The sequence below is a fragment of the Pinus tabuliformis genome, chromosome 8, assembly GCF_031772625.1.
Source record: "Pinus tabuliformis cultivar Carrire ecotype Pingquan chromosome 8, CPIR1, whole genome shotgun sequence".
Taxonomy (NCBI): Eukaryota; Viridiplantae; Streptophyta; class Pinopsida; order Pinales; family Pinaceae; genus Pinus; species Pinus tabuliformis.
The window spans coordinates 1679000667-1679007880 of NC_142294.1; the positions used below are offsets into that span (position 1 = coordinate 1679000667).

General features: G+C 37.3%; 1 pseudogene; it reads right to left on the reverse strand.

Moving 5' to 3' along the window:
- The window catches only part of LOC149242665 (3-dehydrosphinganine reductase TSC10A-like), a 26237-nt pseudogene extending 19800 nt beyond the window's left edge, over positions 1-6437 (reverse strand).
- Positions 6438-7214: the final 777 nt, after the last annotated feature.

Sequence of the window (7214 nt, forward strand, 5' to 3'; positions counted from 1 at the left end):
GTTGAATTATACTAGCCTCTAGCATTTTTGCAACCATACGTTCAATTTCACTCTTTTGGGCATAGGGATATCTGTACGGCCTGATGTTTGGAGGAACACTTCCTGGAATCAGATGAGTAGCATGATCATGATCACGAATAGGTGGGAGACCTTTGGGAGTATCAAATACCTTGGAATGATTGTCCAAGACTTTTTGGAGATCTGGAGAAATAAATGATTTCAATGTGGAAACATTTAGCGAACATAATTGTGCAATTACACCTCTTTGTTCCTTTTTTAGAAGCTTTGTCATACTGTTAGAGCTGATTATCTTTCCTGTTTTCCTACAATACCCCTTAATTCAACTTCCTTTCATTCCATAGAAAATTTCATGAAAATCTCTTGAAAATTAAAAGCTATTATACCCAAGGACTGTAGCCATTGGACTCCTAATACAACATCAACAACTCCCATTGGAATGGAAAGCATTGGGCTAGTCAATACATATTCTCCCATGGATAGTTTGATATTATGGCACTTTCCAGAGCAATTTATTGTTCCTCCATTTGCAACCATCACTTGACACTCTGGTGCTGGATATAGGAAGCAATTCAATTCTTTTGCTATCTTACAATGAATAAAATTGTGGGTACTTCCTCAATCAATCAACACTATTACCTTTTTCTTCTTGATTTGTCCTTCTATCTTGATGTTTTGAGGAGTGGTAATTCTAGCCAATGCATTACAAGATATGGTTGGATTCATTTCTTCTTTATCTAGGCTTTGTTCTTGGAGTATATCCTCTTATTTTGACCTTTCTTGCTCTTCTTCTTCCTCCTCTTCACAATCTATGTATAATAATTTCTTCTCGATACACTTATGACCTTAAGTGTATTTTCTATCACAACTGTAACAAAGCCCTTTTGCTCTTTTTTCTTCCAATTGTTGTGGTGTCAACCTTATAGGTTGTGGAAGACTAGGGGCAACAACACTTCCATCTTTATAGTTGTGGGTGGTATGCTTCCTGGTTGCCATAATTTTGCTTTCCATTTTGCTTTCTAACGTAAATGCCTTCTCTAATGAATCATGTCCCAAAGGCGAACATCATGTTGGATATTATCCTTTAAAGTCCCTATGAACACATCAATCCTATGCTACTCTGGAATATTTTTTACCCTTATGTTCAATTTTTGGAACTCCTCAATGTGGTCCATTATTGAAACCTTTTATTTGAGACTTATCAATTGGCTAAAAAAAGTGTTACTTTTTGTATCCTCATAATGTGTTATCAATTCTTCCGTAAAAATTGCCCAAGTGATAATTCGTTTATGAAAGCAAAGCCATTGATACCATACAAACTGATTTGGTTCCAAATATAAAGTTGCAATACACACCTTTTGTGTGTTTTTCACGTTATTGAGATCAAAAAATTGCTCCATCTGTAATATCCATGTTATGGGATCCTTGCCATCAAACTTCCTCATATCAATTTTTGGAATATGGTGGGTCTTCGATCCAACATTAGAGTCTATGAAATCATGATTAACATTTCTTTTGTTCTCATCATGAGTTTCCTTTACTACCCTTTCACCATTAGTAAGTATTTCTTGTAGAAAATTTGTCAAATTTGTCTTCAAATCTGCCATGCCTGTCTTCAAATCTATCTTCAAATCGTCCATCTTAGCTTCCACATCATTCATCTTAGCTTCTACATCTTTCTTTAAACCATCCATCTTAGATTCTGTTACTTTTTGTGTGAGTGACATTTGTTGCACTTGGTCTCGTAATTTTGATATATCATGTTGCATTTCATCCTATTCTTCATAATTCATGCTAGAGCTTTCAGGTTGTTTACTAGGTGTTTGCATTTTCTTTCCTTGGGGCATCAGTTACTGATAATAATTCTCTACTATGCCCTTTGAATTCCTTTAAAATAATTTTTCAAAGCAAGCTTAAGCAAGAATTAAAAAAAATCTACACACCTTTTTTAACTTTGTAGGAGCTTGATATTGCCTCTGATGTATCTCTGTAATTTCGGATCATCCAGTTCTGAAATTGCGACTACAGTAGCCCTCTGTGTCCTCTTTCTGATGCCACCAGTCTTATCGAATTTAGATTCTCCAAGGCAGAGTTATGCATAAGCTCCCAAGATGACCTGATTATAGACCTTTTAAGAAGAGCGAACTTGTAGGAAGTGTCACGTGTCACTGTTTCGACCTTAGGATCTGAAAAATATACAAAGGAATCTACATTATGCATTCTTTCTATAACTTCTTACGAAATTTCAATCTGATGCTCAAAACAAAAGTTATGAATATTTTCCCTAGGTCACCTGTTTGGAATGTAATTCGGGAGTTTGCAAAAATGCCAACTTCCTCAGATCATATCTCCACAAATATAGCGTGAAAAGCTCTAAAATTCATATTTGCAGTTTAGAATGATTTCGGCCCAAATGGGTTTTTTTTAGAATCTGAAATGTAATAGAAAAATAGGTATAGCGCAAATGCCACGACGACCTGTTTGGAGCAGCGAAATCCTAGAATTCAAAGCTCTGATACCAAATGTTATGAAACCAGCTCACAAAAAGATAGAAAAGATAGATCAATGCCTTAGAATTCAACTTCTTCGAGGGGGAAACCTCCTTTATATTACAAAAATGAATGATTCTTTGATGATTCAAATGACAAAACCTCCTTTCTATATATAGGAGTCTAAGGAGTCACAATATAACCCAGCCGAACTAAAAATAATAATATAAAGGCACAAAAATAACAATAGAGGGATTATATGGGGCACAGTATTAACAATATGAGGACAACAGGGGCACAACAATATTAATAAGGGATACAACTAGAATAGTAATGCGGTAATGACTAGTATTATAGGGACCTAACATCATTGACATTTGCTCTATGGGTAGACAAGATTACTCATAAAGCCTATATTGGTTCTTCTCCTTTTGCTTTAGTTTATGGAAAATAAGTTGTTCTTCCCACAAATGTAGCAATACCATCTCTTGCCCTATCAACGAAAACCCTTCATCTTCTCTCCAGGCTAGACAATTTCAAATCCTCAAACTTGAAGAAGAAAGAGAAAAGGCTAAAGTGACCCACTTACATCACCAACAAATAGTCAAAGCTTCTTTTGATACAACTTCTGCCAATAAAAAATCCTTTGAAGTAGGTGACTTAGTCCTAAAATTGGATGAGGCACGTGAGGAAAAGGGTAGGCATATCAAATTCCAAAGGCTATGTCTTGGCCCTTTTCAAATTATTGGAAAAATCGGACCATCAACGTTTCTTTCACAAGACTTGTCCGATAGGAAAGATTCTTTGCCCGTAAATGGGCAAATGTTGAAAAAGTAATTTTATTAGGAGATAAGCCCTTCCAGTTTTGTAATATATTTTCCTTTTAGGAAAATAATGGTTAAACTAGTATTTACTCCTCACTTTTCAAAATAATTCTTTGATAACATTTCTGATTTTTTGCTTTTATAAGAAAGTTCGAGTTTAATGGAACAATTAGGACATTTGAGTACTAATTTTCTCTTATTCTCAAGTGAATGAATTTCGGCCCAAACCTCCACTAAGAGTTCATGCATTAAAAAAAGTGTTTGGAGAGAATATAGAGCCAATGTTATCCAATTCAGTTCTATTTTTTGTTGGGAAATCCGCATTCGCTCCCATATTTTAACCACCTTCTTAGTGGCCGGAAGATTTTCCAGCATACACATCATGGGAGAAGAGGAATATGATATAGGCTTTTCCCAAGTGTCCTGCACCAGCTTGCCAAAATTGGGGTCCTCCAACCACGCTCGATTGAATTTAAATGGCATCCCAAACCTAATATCCCCCTAGTGCTAGCTGAGAATAATGGGCCGGTGGTTAGATATGTAATTATCCACAATGTCAGATTGGACCAATCCAAGTCTCTCAACAACATGTTCCTGAAATAGAAAACGATCTAATATTTTAGCAACATAATCATTACCTAATCTCCCATTGTCCCAGGTTGGCGCAATCTTGCATGGTCAGATGTCAATGAAGTTATAGTCAATGATGATATCTTTTATTTGGGCACTAACAGGATCTATTCTTCTGTTCCAACCCCACACCTCATCCAAACCAGTAGTACAGTTTATATCCCCTACCATGATTCGTGTGGTAATCTCTAACCTCTGTGTTGCCACTAATTTCCACCAAAAAGAGTCTCTATCCCTATATGAGGCTTATATGTTCATTATATGGATACACCCCAGTAAAGCTCTAATATATCCAGCTAATAGAATATCAGCAAAACATGAGAATGCCATCATCCTTACCCATCGAGGATCCCATAAAGAAACTAAGCCCCTGAAAGGCCATCAGCATTAGTAGCCACCATATACCAGTCAGGGAGCATCTTCCTAAAAATATTTGATCACCTAGTGTGTTAGATGCATAGTCTCTTGCAGTGGAATGATGAAAGGGTGAGCCATGAAGAATAGCTCCTTTAGGGCCAAAATTTGTGGGACGACCCTAGTCCCTAAATGTTCATGGACATAATGTAATTCATGAAGGTCTGGTTATAGGATTTTTGCCTCTAAGGGCCTGGGGCAAGGAATACAACGCAATGGTGACATTTGTTAAGGAGTGAGGATTGAAAGACTCAAAAGGGATATTCCGGGGACACCCCCTAAAATTTTGACTATCCCATTTCTTTTTTCGATGGATAATAATATTTCCAGTCGATAAAGGGCTAATGAGAGGGGACATGGATCCAGGTGGCTTGTGGATAAGCATATGTAATTCCAATGTCTTTCTTTTTAAGAGAAATTCTAGGTTGTTGTCTACCGAGTTAGTAGGAGAGACAGTGTGTGAAATGGGCGAAATAGGTCAATCTATGGATGGAAAAACTGGGAGAGTGATGGCGGTGTGTAATAGGAGAAGGGATATATGAAAAATGAGATGTGGAAGGGACGTCAAGAGGTGACATATGAGTTGGCATAGAAAGAGTAGGGGTCGATTTGGGGCATGTTAGAAGAGGGATCGTGTCCGATATAGGTAGGGAAGTCTCTCGAGCATCTAAGGTGCCAGAATCCTTGGATGTCCATGAGGAGGACTGAACCAAAATAGGTACAGACTCAACATAGATCAATGGATATGAATCAACAACAGGAGAAGTAGGGTTGAAATGAGGATTACATGTAGGACTCATAGCCATATCCAAATGATGTGTCCTGCCACGTCCAATCATCTAGATATCAGGTGGACTGCTAGCTTTCCCTTTTATATCACATATATGTCGCTTGTGAGCCATGCGACGTACTCCCCTCCTTCATGGAAAGTGCGCCATAAGGTGACCAGTATCATGGTAGAAAAGGCAGTGAAGTGGAACACCCCAAAAATCCAGACGCTGCTACAATTGTGTGTCGTCCCATTTAAGGCATTAATTCAAGTCTAAGGGACTCAACAAGCCCTTTCATGCCATATTTAGTTGCAGAATAAATAGGGGCCCCATATTACGCATATTGAAAAACACATAAAAGAGTGAATCCATTGAAATAGATTTTTATTGGAATGTGACAATATAATTTCAAGATTGTGAATTTTTTTTATAAAAATATATTTTTAATATATAAATAGATTTAACAAAAATAACAATAAACAAACTTTAACCTAAAACTCTGATCACAAAAAATAAAAACCATCTATAATCGGAAAACCAATTTCATGAATCATACCAGACCAGCCAAAGAACTGACAAGAACAACAGACATGGGTGGTCGGGCATGGCCTTGGTCTGTGCGATGCTTCATCAAGTGAAGAGCAACATGCAGAGTGTTTACCATCCTTGATAGATTTGTGTTAATTGTCTCATGAAAATCTTTGATGGGAATTTCATCTATAAATCCAATTCTCACCCACCTAGCATTTCAAACAAAACATCATTAGGTCTCCATTGAAAATATTGTTGTATTGCATCCGAAAGAATTTCATAGTCACTCACATCGGTTGTCTGCAAAAAGCTAAAACTTGACTAGATTACAAATTCTAAAAATATTCAGCTAAGGTGCTTCAATAATAATAATAAAAGACAATGAGACAAACATATCCATGTACCTTTGTGAATATTCTATTAGCACTGATAGTTCTATTATCGACGAAAGGGCAATGAGAAAAACATATCCATGTACCTTTGTGAATATTCTATTAGCACTGATAGTTTTATTATCGACGAACTTGTCTATGGCCTTCTCCAATTTGGCAGAGCTTCTGGCTATCAGAGTAACAAAAGCTCCTTGAGAGAGAGCCTCTTTAAAAATAGCAAGGCCAATACCATTGGATCCTCCTGTTATTAGAACATGCTTCCCACGCACAGTTTTCATACATGGTGAAGGCTTCCAGAGCAATGTCACCCCTAACAAAAATAGTAAAAAGAAACCTACTAATGATGAGTATAGTTGTAGCCAATTCCATCATGAGGAGAGGATCAAGGTTTTGGCAATGCCAATATTTCTTCAAACAAATGCAAGCACCTGTGTATTTAGGTTCGAGATGAGCTGGTCCTAGTTCTACTGAGAATTAGATAGAACATTTATTACAAAATTGTTAGAGAATAATAATGTTGTATGGTTGCATTAGTGGGTTTTGTTAAAGAATAATAATGTTGTATGGTTGGGTTAGTGGGCTTTATTAAAGAATAATAATGTTGTATGATTGGTTGAATGGGATTTTAGTAATGCAGAGGTGATATCAATGTTGATAGTTGGCCACCAGGTACATTTAGACAAAGTTTCCATCTTGAGGTATTACTATTCTGGGTGGAGGACATGGGCGGTCGTTTCCATCCAACTGGCGTGGCGATGCTACAAAGTGAGGTCGGATGCGACTGGCTCCTCTTTGATTGCCCTCTCCTTGTTCGGTTGTGGAGACCACTAACCAAAATTTATTCTTCTTCTTGCTAAGAAGATCGCCTCTGACTCTATGCTTGCTCTCTTCGCCTCCCCCAAACCAAATGATGATGATTTCTTGTTGTGATATTGGCTTCTGCTTCATCGTTCATGATCCATGCTATCTAGGTATTTATATTGAAATTTTTTTAACCACATATCCAGTGTAGTATACTCACTAATACCTTTTTCTGTGCATTGCCAGGATCTATATGGGATTTTCCCTACATTTGATGTGCTGAGGGAGCAAGTTCAAAGCTCCTCTTCCCCGTGGGGTTGCTACGCCATGGATTTTCAAAGGCTA